The sequence below is a fragment of the Amblyomma mixtum genome, chromosome 3 (assembly GCF_055824585.1).
Source record: "Amblyomma mixtum isolate Tamu chromosome 3, ASM5582458v1, whole genome shotgun sequence".
Taxonomy (NCBI): Eukaryota; Metazoa; Arthropoda; class Arachnida; order Ixodida; family Ixodidae; genus Amblyomma; species Amblyomma mixtum.
The window spans coordinates 262,095,523-262,108,645 of NC_143014.1; the positions used below are offsets into that span (position 1 = coordinate 262,095,523).

The window sequence follows — 13,123 nt, forward strand, 5'->3', positions numbered from 1 at the left end:
CTTCATATCCATCAGGTGTGCGCAAAAAAATACGATGGGATACTTTTCTAACAGAACTCGTATTCTGCGTTACGAAGGTGCGCATTCGCTCGAAGCGTGCAGTTCGCTGTTACTAATAAGTCTCGTAACCTTCCCCCTCAAGCTGCGCTTAAAAGCTATCAACCATCTACGCCATCTGCAATTGTGCCCCGACTTGCGAAGAGAACGGATACGGATACGGTTACGGGCTATTTAGCAAACAGGGGTAGGGCAATTTATGATATGCCATAACAGGCCTCTCCTTTCCTCACCCTTTTCAGCGAGTTATTCTTGCACTGCGCTGTTGCACATTACGAGCATACCACGACAGCTTCTGAATTTGATAATGTTTTTGGTAGTTACCATGTCATATTTTTTTCTTACGTAGCTTCTAGGTAGCAATTCTTAATTTCTGTTTGCCATTTCTTGAGCTGTACGCTTTGGAGTTATGATGCGCTGTAAACAAATGTACACTGACGAAGAGACAGAGCTCTGTGCTCAGTATATTTCCGGCTTTCACTCCTGTCTCACCTCTTTATAAGACTAGATACTGTCAGCATTGTCCCAGCATTGCAGCCTGTCTTGCAGCAATATCTCTGCCGCTGTTCCAGATCTGCAGATTTGCTCCTTACATTTATGCTCTAAATCTCATTTGTTGTGCTTTACGTCTAACTAAAATTGATTTCCTTGGTGTCACTGTTTGCAACGTCGATGCACAATTCCTGTGTTCGTTTAGCGAGCTTAAAACATTGCCGATGTCTTACTACTTACCACCAGTGTCTAATGAAATGCGAACAGCAGCTGTAGAAGGGAATAGGGCAAGTGATACGCAAACATAACAGCAAAAGATTGTTCGCTATTTCGGAGGCTACACAGGAGGGTTCCGTTAACACTTCCATACATAACTGAGACGCACTGTCTTAATACAGCCTTCCTCACGTTCCTCGGAGACAATTTGAAGTGGGATACGGCAGTGTTACTTGGAGATTTCTATGAAAATCGTTGGTCTAATGAGCGCGCATTTTTGCCTCGTGAGTGGAAATGCGTTCGATGCGGATCTGGGCACACGAGGCACTGGTCATGCTTCGCTATAAACTGTCTCGTTGCCGACAATTCCAACGCATCCAGGCACCTTAGAAACTTGTAAATTGTAGGTCTTAGATACCATTCATAAAATCTGCAGTTCAGACAATGATGCAGTCAAGGAGCTTCCTCCTATCCACCTGCACATTTGGTTTGCCCGCGGCAATAAGGTTTAATAATGAGGTCTGTTTGGTGCGTTTCGGAGAAAAATTTTGCTTAAAAAAAAGTGGCCAGTTGCTCAGACACTGCTTGTGAGAGTAGGATGTCAAGCCCAGGCAGTGCTAATTTGTGTCAGTATAGATGAAATGAGAGAGACATCATTTAACGCATTATTGTATAATCTACAACTGAAAATTTCTCAAAGGAACCCGCAGGGCTCCATTATGGTCCTTGGCCTCTTCGGGAGCAGAACTAAGCCATCAGCAGGAACCTGCATGCACTGTATAAAGAAACAAAAAAAAAACAAACTAACGTTAGAGGTTCTGACTTGTAAATTGTTCGAACATCAGGTTCAGAAAAGTGAATTGTGGGTGACAACTACTTGATACCTGCGCAGTACTACATACAGCGAGAGACACTACGGACGGGTTCCCCACTGAAATGCTGCGTGCTTTTTTCTATCAGGCTCCACCCTGCTGCATTCCATCCTGGAAAAACAAACGCTCGGAACTACCGCATACAGGCCAACGTGCAAAATCTGTGGCGCACCATTTGTGATGGGCGATAACTATGTAATTTTATTGTGCAAATGCAGTTGTGACAAAATAGTGCCTAGACCGATGAAAGTGTTTTGACCTAGGATGATTGTAAAAGCACGCCTCGGAGATGTGTTACGTAGGTGAATTTGTGTTTCTGGTTCTCGCGCTCCTTCGTTCGTTACGCAGTAAAACCTACCCCGACACCAGGCTCTTGTCTAAAACCTGCAAAGAAAGTGCGTGACGTATGCAGGGCCTTTTAAACATGTTCAGTGAGACTGACGCAAAGCTGCAGAGCAGACAGTGCGATAAAGAAAAAAAACTTTGGTCGCATGGCTCACCCATATGCTATCCCGCCCCGAGAGCGATGGCATGCGGCTTATTAGTGGGCGTGGCTATCTTATTTCAGTGGGGGCGACATGGAAACGTTGATCCCCTAACGCTTCTGGCGGAAACCAGAGAACAGCATGCAGGTAGAACTACTCCGAAACTCTCAGCAGTAGTCTTGCATTGCGTACTGTGTCGTAACATCTGGGACCGCGTTCTACCAGCTGTCCATTTTAAAATGGCCATTTCGCAGCCGTCTGGCCCTCTGTGATTGGTATCTCAAGATATATCTGCGGCTTTGAGATCTCGGTGGAAAGCTATCCATCCATTTGCTCGAAGGTGACCGGACCTCACCACTGGCTGAAAATCGGGCCCAATGGCAGCCAGTGGTCCGGTCCGGACACCTGCTCTTCACAGAGCGCTCTGTTGTAGCTTATTAGTGGCTGCAGACCGCAGTCAATACCAGCCAATGGTGAGTTCTGGTCGCCAACCACCCAATGGCCGCGTTTCTTTCCACAGACAATTGAAGGCCGCGGATATATCTGAGTGACCAATGACGTTCGATCAGACGAACGTAAAATGGACGTCTTAAAATGGACAGCTTCCGCAACACGGCCCGAGATTTGCATTTGGAGTTTATAGATGCATTCTAAGGTTTTATATTTAGCTAAAAAGCACACAACTCCCATTTCTTCTCATCCATTCAATGCCCCGGCAACCAAAATTTTATAACCCGTATGTTAGCGGAACCTTTGCGGTGTTCTTGGTCATGAGCTCATAGCATATGCAGTCGCGTAAGAGCCGCGCTCATTAAGGGTCACTCCCCCAGTTGAAAAGCAGATAAAGTGAAAAAAAAATTCCACAGAAAGTAATTGCGTTTGAAATATGTGCATGCATTTCGTCACGAGCCGCCTGCCCGCGCCCCTGGTGATGCGGCATGAACTTCGCCCCGCTAGCACGGTTTCGCTCGATGTAGCGTACTTCGCAATGGAGCCTCAGAAGGAAGTGTTTTCGAGCAAGTGGCGCCTATTATAAAGGCTTTGGCCTAATTGCTACCGGTTAACCGGTTTAATGAACGTAATAATGATCGCCGCAAAGCCCTCGTCGGCGGCGAAGTTGCAGAGCATAAGGACAGACCAGAGCCGAGGAGCGCCAGCCACCACGGGTCGCAGGCGCTAAGCACTACCCGAAGAAAATATCGACGATGGGACCTAGTTGGAACATCCTGTTAGCGCTGTCGATTTCAACAAAACTAACTACGCTTTAGTGCTGAATGGCATCGCTATACACACATGCCTCCGGTTTGATGCTATAATCAGAATAGCATAGATGTGACCACCGGGCATGCAGGAGACTTCCCTGGCAGCCTCTTTTCTTGCGGTTAAATGCACCCGATCCCAATGTGTCAAAAACTATCAGTCCGTTATCTATACAGAGGGTCCACCAGGCGCACATACACTCGTCTTATAATACCACTCAATTCACAATCGGGGTACGCAGATGTGGGTTTAGCTGTAGCCTAAATAACTGAGAAGAAAAATGTCATATTCGTGTTAGGGCCGGCCCCAGTAACACGCATGCCGCTTCATCATGAAATTTCGTAGCGTAATATGTCCGACCTTTTCAATACAGTCAAGCCAGGATATATCTAATCCAAGCATTTCAAATTATTCGCAGTATCGAACCACACAAATTATTCCTTAGTATATTCTCTGTAAATGCGTAGGGAAGTCGCGTAGTATATAGAATGCAACTTCAGGAATCACAGGTCGTTCCATATATGGAACGGCGCGCAGCACGCCTCCAAGGGCCACATCTCCTAAGGGCGCTCTTTCATCACTTTTTCAGCGCGCAACGGGGCTTGCGGCGCGGCCTTGGGCATATTGTGGCACCTAAAGTATTGTGAAACTGCGCTAAGAGGTAACGTAGTGCATGCTTAAGGGGTCTCTGGTGTGTGGTCTTAAAATGCGAAAATGAATGGCGATAAAGTCGGTTCTTCCAAAATCACATTTTACTAAGGTTAAAGAATCAACCTCAAGCTGTTCAAAAAATATCAGCTGATAATATCACTCTAGTGACACAAAAAAAAAAAACTGATGCGCCCCCACGCCAAAGAAAAAAAAACGATCAAAGATAGCGAGACGAAGACTAAATGCGTCGCTGCTCGGTCACCACCTTCTCGTCCAATCGCGGCTATTTTCGAAAGTTCGACAGCTTGTATATTCCACCATGTTTTCACTGCTTAGGCAGGTTGGGCGCCGCGAAAGGCCGTGCAACGCGCAACTGGCTCGTCAAGCAGCCAATACACTCGCCTCGTCTGCGTGCATATTCTTACACCGTGGCTGCGGATAAACGAAGCGCTCTTGCTACTCCGGGTTGCACTCTCACGCAAGTCGCGACGGGTTCCGGGGCGACGGCGTCGCCTGCTTCGTTCGCTTTTGAAGCGAGAAGCTTCACTAGGCTAGTCAACACGGAGGCTAGCGGGGGCCCCGCCGTCAGAAAAAGCCACAGGCGTGCATGCGCGAACTGCGTGACGTCACAGGATAAGCGCAGGGGGTTGCAGCCGCCGCTGGCGCGACTCTGCAACAACCGCGTGACGTCACAGGAAAGGCGCATGCCGCCGCGGCTCTGCCGTTGACCTTTAGCTGCTGCCGCATGCTTCTGCGCATGCGCGGCTGTGGTCGGAGCTGCTGTGACTCTGTCGGTATATATGTAGGAGCGCTCTGAGAGGAGCGCAGGCGGCCATGGAAGACGATGCTGAAGTGGTGGCGTGGAAATTGGCCGAGAAGCAGCGAATAAATGCGAGACGTAGGGCTCAACAAGCTGCTGAAACGCCGGAAGAGCGGGAGGCTCGCCTTGCTACACGGCGACAAAGAGACGCTATGCGTCGTTTGACTGCGGCGAGCACGACAACTAGCGAAGATCCCGAACGCAGAAACGAACGACGGAATGAGAGGCGTCGAGACAAACGAGCAGTGGAGACCCCTGAACAAAGAGAGGAGCGCCGGGCGAAACGACGACGGCAAGAAGACGCCTTTCAACTACCACCAGTTTTAAGAGCGAGCAGAGTCAAAGTGACGACGCCATCGACGACGGACTAAACAGTCGCCGGTGTTGAGACTACGCATTGAAAGTGTGTGAAAGCGCTGGTGCTACAAAGATGTTTAAGACTGAGTTTGAGAACAATTCGTTCGGTCATGTACGCCTAAGAAACCATAAGCTAAGCCATCGCATCGCCGAAGCTTTTCGCTTCTCATATACAGGCCTAACCGAGCTAAGCCCCAGCCAATTTTTTCCCCTGCGTTATATTGCGGGCTTTTTCATCCCAGCGCTGGTTTAGCTCGGTTTATTCTTTTTTTTTTGTTTTTTACTGCTTCTTTGGTTTCCTAAGTCGCGTACTTTTGTGAGCAGGAAGGAATTGATGCCGGGGCCTAGGAGACGCTGTTGAAGACTTACGGTGCGTCAAGACTGGTTCACATGCAAGAGTCTCAGCGATTGAGCGGTGTGTTGCAGCGAAAGTTTCCAACATGTTTGTTCTTTGCCGCTTGCCGCCACGACGACTCAAAGCAGGTTTTCGCGCTGCGACGGCACGACTCGCTTCCGTTTTCGCTTGCACGTTAAACAGGCTTCATGCATACGGGGAGAGAGGCCGCCGTACTCAGCACCGAAAGAAGCATGGTACAAGGAAAGGATGTTCGATGCCTCTGCTAGTGCCACCTGCCCCAACGGCTGATAAGCCCCATTTAGTAATGGATTATATAATAATAACTTATTATCATCGTCTTCAGTTTAAATGAAGGCGAAAATTTTTGGTGAATTCATGATGTACTATTTTAGACTCAGTCTGTAATATGTTCAGTATGTTGAGATATTCAGAGTACAGTGTTTAAAATCAGAAGAGTATGTCAATTGCAATGGGAAATATCGTGTTTTGAATGGGCCGAATTTTATCCCCTTTCGGTTTACGCGGTCACGCTGTTCCGCAGGACGCCGCCACTGCGTTTGCAATAGAAGCCCTTAGAGTTGGCTACTGGAGACCGGATTCTGGGAACACGTGCGAGTCTTCGCGTCTGGTCGAAAAACAAGGTTTACTCTTTCCACTGCTTGGCTTGAGGCACGGTGCTCGGGTGTAGGCGGATCGGACATGCCGAACACGTCTGGGAATATCTGTCTTTACTCCGGTTCGTGGAAGTGGCGCTTCAGTAGTTGTGATTTTGCCTTTAATTAGTAATGTTTAATTACTCCGATCCGATCATGACTCAGAGGCTGACGGTGACCCGGCTTGGTGCCGATTCCGGACTCTCTGAGAGTGGGAGGCAGAGACCTCGCTTAATGGCGGGTTCAGCCTGATTCTGGCCTGATTCCGCAGTCTTAAACTAGTAGTTTGTGCGTTAGACTCATGAATGTCCGGAGGCTTACAGCGATCCCGCTTGGTGCGCACTCCGGCCTGCTTGAGAGTATACAGCTTTTCCTGGGCGCACCTGCTGCCCACTTGGCAACATAATGTAAATAAATGGCCACGGTTGAAGAAAGTGTTGCCCCCTCTGCTCTCGCAACGAGTCGCTGGGTCAGCAATGAAGCGGGAAAAACATCGTTGCATCATTTAACCTCACTACTTGTTAAGGCGAATTTCTTCCAACAAGAGTCGCTTCCAATAACACGGATACGAGCTCTGTTGTCGCAGCACACACAGCTCCCTTTCAAGAGACCGAATGGCGAGAACTATTGCATAACCAGCGGCGGCAGCGACGCGGCGCAAACATCTTCACTAGGAGAGACTCTCCATCCGCGCCGCGATGGGTCCAACCAGACACAGCCATTCAATCATCAACAATAATTTAAACGCGTTGGTTCAAGCAGACATGGCCAAATTTATATCACGACGTTGCAATGATTGCCACGCGTCGCCACAGATTTTCTCATCAACGCGAACTTTTACACAAAATGTGCAGTCCGCTCGCTGTGTTGTTCCGGACAACGTAAGTTTTCGTTTGCCAAGCGTGCCGACGGTTTTAGGACTTTAGTTCCCTTTTCCCCGTTTCTTGCGCTTTTCTTTTCCCTTAAATCCTAGATGTGGCTGCTGGTGCGCGGTTCTTTTATTCGTTTTATTTAGAACAAGGGCGCGGCTACGGAGAAGGCAGGTGGCTCCCCGCCATTAGTGTTCGCCCCCTGTGCCCCCTGACTGCACACACTCCCGTGTTCCACGTGAACCTTCGCCCTAAGAAGTAGCGCTCTAAACGGGAATTATATTGAACGGGCTGCACAGACAACAAACGTTAGCCCGGAGTACTGTTCGGGCCTCGACCCTCGCCCTTTGACCATGCATCTTGCCCTCCTCGCCCCCCTTTCATGATGTCTTCTCTCCCTTGCCCTCAATTCATCATGTCTTTTCTCCCTCACCCTCGTCGTCACGAATTTTCACAGGCCGCCGTCAGTACAATAATGACTTGGGGCATATTTATAGTTATCCTGGCTCAAATCGCACGTCTTCTCCGTTTGGCATTTTCTTGTATTAAGCTAATAAGCTGTACCTCGCAACATAGAGGAACGGGAACATAGAGGAAGGAATATCTCTCCCCGCTGCTTTACGGGAAGCAACACCATAGTGTTGTTTTCCGTATTGAATTCCTTCGATACGAGCTACATGTGAGCGGCAGTTAAAATTGGGCGCAGAGTTAAGGCACCTACTGTATGTTACTCACTTAAATCGTCGCAGTGGATCGGCACTGATACACCGAATATTCCAGTCCGGATAGCACTGCGGCGGGATGGGCCCTCGATACCTATAAAGGGCGCCAGCATAGCTGTGGTGGCTTTCGACACCGTCGACGTCGTCACTGGAGCTCTCACAGCCAACGGAGAGATGCGTGCAGCGCAAAACCGGCGTTTCACCCATGTCAAGACGGCGGGATAGGCCTTGGTCGCTTTCTGCAGCAAAAAATAAAAAAATATAAGAGTGGCCCATATTGCACCCTCTACCTCAAACAGACTAATGGAACGGCCCCAGAGGCAAGAGGGAGTGAAGTTCGCCCAAGCCGAAATTATGCGCCACTCACATTCGATGAGCCACGACTCCTGTGCGAATGCAAAGATTTGATAGGTGGTGACGGGGGAAAACTTGAGCGAAACCTTGTTCTCAGATGTATATTTATTCGCGGCTCAGCGGCATGCAATCCACTTTTTGGTCCACAGAAACAGTTCCGTACAAATCTTCTTTTCAAGCAGGTTTTTTACGCCCGCAAGTTCGCCACGGAGGAAGATTGCGCTCGCTCTTCACGTTAAATACCGCGGTTTGAATGAGGAATAACGGCTGCTCTTAGTTACAGGATGGTATCGGTCACTGAGTGGGATTGTTAGAAAATGAGAAGTCAGGTAGTGGTGTTTGATGTAATTCTGTTCACTCCCTGCCAGCAAAGGGTTGTTGTAAGAAAAGAACCGTAGCGCAACCAAGAGGAACACAAGAGAGGACCACACAGGACTAGCGCTAAATTTAATCTAACTTTATTCACTAAACGCCCAGCAAATATAAGGAAAACCAGGAAACGTGCAGAGAGATACCAGTTTCCACACAACACTATCTACAGAACCGTTCAAGATACGCAATTTCCGATTTGAAGACGTTCACCGACGTATCGCTAACACAAGATACACCTTTCTTCCTTATATGAAATGCTTCCAATAGTTCCCTTGCCCTTGTGTCTTTGCTTCTACCTAAAATTTTTATCTCATGAAATCATGGTTGACACTTTTTGCAGTACCTGCATCTTGCCTGTGGCAAATGTTCTGCCGCTCGAGGGCATTCATAACACTCAGCACAGTGCTGAGAAAGGTGTGCACCACTTACGTCCTTCACTGACCGGGAGTGCTCACCAGCCCTTTCATTGATGCACCGCCCTGTTTGGCCCACATAGGCCTTCCCGCATGACAGCGGTATTTCGTACACCACCCCGATGCAGCAATTCACAAACTTCTTTGCATGTCTGATGCGGCACCCACTCTTGTCTTTGCTCGCGATGCGCGCGCAGAGCTGTGCCAGCTTGCGTGGGGCCGAGAAAACAACCGGTACGCCATGTTTGTTGGCCACTTTTTTCAAGTGGTGGGCTACCTTGTGCACATATGGCACTACTTAAGGTTTCACAGCCGCTTTTCTGTTGTCACATGGCTGCTGCATCTTGATGTCTTTCATCTTGTTTAACAGGGCTTCAGCAACGCTGTGATTATTGTGCCAGGAAATCCTGCCGAAAGTAATCTTTCAACCTGCTTGTCATAGCTCCCTTGCATGGTATGACAACACGATTTCATGAGAGCCGATTCAAGGCAAAGCTTGGCAATGGCGCGTTTCACAGTTTTTGACTGGGCCGAAGCATACGGTAGTAGCTTCTTCTGTGCTCGGGGTGCATATTGCCAACATGAATGACCTTCACCCACACTGATGTTAATGTCTAAAAACTATAAAGAACCCCCCACAGGCAGTTCATGCGTGAACCTCAATCCCCCTCCCATTTCTTTAAAAGTATTTAACACAGAGCTCACAGCGTCTGTGTACGTCAATTCATTCTGTTTTTTAAAAACTACCAGGAAATCGTCAACATACCTAAAAACCTTCAGTACCCATTTCCTCGTTAAACTTAGTTCAAGGGCGCGGTCAATAGATGTTAGAAAAATGTCAGTTAGTACAGGCGCTACGCAGGTTCCAATGCAGGTCCCTTGTCTTTGGCGATAAAATTTGTTGTCGTAAGCGACAAACGTCACACCAAGGTAAAACTCAAGTATCTTCATAAAATTATCTATTGAAACCCCTGACGAGTTCTGAAGTTTAACAGCACCACTCCCTTCTATAGCTTCTCTTACAGCTGCAAACAACTCACTGTGGGGCACAGAATAAAATAAATCTTCGACATCGACAGAAAACACATACCCAATGGAAGCATTTCCTTCTAGATAACTAATAACATCTTTTGAAATCTTGGTATGAAAAGGACCACGTACAGGAAGATTATTGAGGTGTTTTTGCAGATATCTGCTTAGATTAAGCTGCCAAGTGTCCGTCTCTCTAACTACAGATCTAAAAGGCACTGACGGTTTATGCGTCTTCGCAGTAAAAAACACTGTAAGCGCATTCTTTTTACTGTTCGTAATGCTACTCGGAAGTCTGTCTAAATTCAAGTCTTTGCACATCTGGGCTGCCTTGCCTTTCACTCTCGTGGCACTGGATTTCACAGCAACAAAGTTCTTGGCAATAGCTTCAACAGCTCTTACTCCGAACTCTTCCTCGGTGAACACCACAAAGCCGCCCTCCTTGTCGGCTTGGAGAAGCTGGAGGTTGTTTTCTCTAAAGTAGGACACTACTTTCGTCAAGGCATGCTTCCCAGTCCTTGTGTCACTGTTGCTCGTAGATCTCGTTAACGCATCCACTCCATCCAGTAGGCATCTAGGATTGTTTTCTGCAGACGTCTTTCCTGCTATACGCCTATTCAAGGCCAGGAACTCATGTGCTTCAACTTGCGGCTCATGGCTGAACTTCGGTTATTTGCTCAAAAGTTGGTTAACTTCACTAGGAAGGTCAACTTTCCCCACGACAGTTGCCGGTCTCTTTGGCTGCGTCTTGCCCTTCGTCACAGCAGTCCGCATCACTTGGTTCGCATCACACACTCAACCGCGTCGCGATCGATCGCCCGTTCGTGGTGCTTTTGACCGACGCAACCGTCTCTCAAAACCAGCCTAAGCAGTATCCCTACATTTTCTCAAATCGCTCGAATAGGCTGCTCATAGAAAAGGGCCTTAGTTTTGGAGAAAACGCTGCGCAGGTCCTCGCCATTTCGAAGGCTCGAGAATTCGCAGCGCCAGCAGAGCACGTAGGTGAAGAGGGCAAACATCACTCTGTAAGCCCTATAAATTCTCTGGGGCGAGCCAGAGCTGGCTCTATTAAAAACTGAATATGAGGCGAACGCCGGCGACTTAACCTGTGAGGGTTCCTCGATTGCTAGTGACGCGCCAGGCAAATCAACAGTGAGGGTTTTCATAGAGCGGCAGCGCACACAGGTGGCGAGACGAGAAGTGTTCATGAAGGGGAAAGTGCGGCTCACGTTGACTGCTACACTGAAAACCGAACAACCGCGTAACCGCCCCAATTTGGCCCCACCGCGTCCAAGATTTCACGCGCACCGCATGAAAGGAACACATGCTAAGAGGACGCAAAGCGCGAACCAAATCTGAGAGACGAGGATACGCTGGCACTGCCTTCGCACTAGTTCATTCCCTTCGCGCATTCTGCTTTCTGAGCGCCAGCCAAACTAAGGAATCCCGAGACTTGGACGAGGAACAGTTCGGGGTAAGCTGAAGTTCCTACCATTGTGGCATGTCTCATCTGCTAGAGCAGCTGTCGGACTGCGGCCGCACAGGGGGCGGCTGAAGAATAGTAAATAGTACAGCACGGCCCACTGTTAAAGAGAACATGCGATCGCGTGCCCTCAGAGCTTCGCGTAGCGCTGCCACCAAGAACTTGTGGTAATTGACGGCACAAGACGCATGCGCAGTAAGCATGACGGGATCTGCGTTCGGAGGCCGTGTGAGCGGACGCGCTTCACATGCGCTCCGCAAACTTTATCCTTTACGACCGGGTTAACTCATTCCAGCCGTCTGAAACTAGTATCATCAGCCTCCGCTTCTCGTCAGGAACCTGCCGGTACCAACTTTTCTCGGTCTGGACTACCACATCAAGAGGCAAGTCCATATCTTTTCCTCACAGCGCTGCGCTAAGAGGCTAAGCCTCGCGACGCAGCAGCCACCGATACCGAACGCCGCTAGAGACGCAGCTTCGCGCTCGGACCACCGGCGCGTCGGTGCCTCGAAGGCGGCATGGAACCCATTGTAGTAGAGGGAGAAGACATATCACCCTCCTAACTGACCTCTACCAACGGCTGGCAATCAGCGCACGACAAGCCATGCTCAAGTCGCAACTCTCCTCCCACCATTACTCCGAATCTGCCTCAAGCCTCGGCCGGACGCCTGCCCCGGCCGCCCCAACTGTATTCGCTACGCCACCCCAAGCTACCTATCGACGATCATACGATCATCCTTCTTCCCAGTGGCGGCCTCAACCTTCAGACCGTGAATGGCGCAGTGCTTCGCGATGCCATTCTGCAAGCAGCTCGCCTCGGACCTCAAGAGGCCAAGCCTGACAGAGTTATCATCAATACCCTCCAACACCTCATCCTCATCAACACACCTGACCCGCAGCGCCGACTCCGCTATGTCGCCATCAATTCCGTGCTCATCAAAGGAACACCCTACGACATATACTTCTACCAAGCAGCCCCGGAGGACTGCGTCCGCGGCGTGGTCCATGGGGTCCCTCTCGATCATTCATACGAAGATATCAAGGACCGTCTCAGTCACGAGCGGAACCCTCCAATCCTCGACTTTAGACGGATGGGCTCGACAGAGTACAACATTATTCTCTTCGAAAAAGACTGGGTGCCCAAGCACATCTATTACTCTTCCGTCCTCTACAGATGCTACCTGTTTAAAGAGAAGATTGAGCACTGCCTTAACTGCGGCGCACTAGGCCACCGCGCGGATGAATGCCCGGCTCCCAAACAACGCCGCTGCCCCGGCTGCAACCAAGTAGAACCCCCGAGGACCACTCCTGCACGCCGCAATGCAAGATCTGCGGCAAAGAACACCTGACGGCGGACAGAACGTGTAAGGTGCGCTTCCGCACTCCATACCTCGTCAAAAAGAGGTACTGGGATGCCAAGCGAGCCGCAGAGGCAAACGCCAGCCAGGCTTCCACCAGTCAGGCTCCATCCCAACACCGCAGCCGTTCCACGACCCGCAAGCCCCAGGCCCCGCTGCTCACCCCGGAGTCCTTCCCGGTGCTGGAGCCTGCCGCACCGAAACAGCCGCCTAGCACTACCAAGCCCATGACCCGGTCCCGCTCCTGGACCAGACCCAGGCCACCACCACCTCCAGTCCCCCCGAGGCCACCTGCCCAAGCA

General features: G+C 49.7%; 1 pseudogene; it reads right to left on the reverse strand.

Annotated features, from left to right (window-relative positions):
* Positions 1–1,991: 1,991 nt before the first annotated feature.
* On the reverse strand, positions 1,992–10,754 carry LOC149354593 (uncharacterized; annotated as a pseudogene).
* Positions 10,755–13,123: the final 2,369 nt, after the last annotated feature.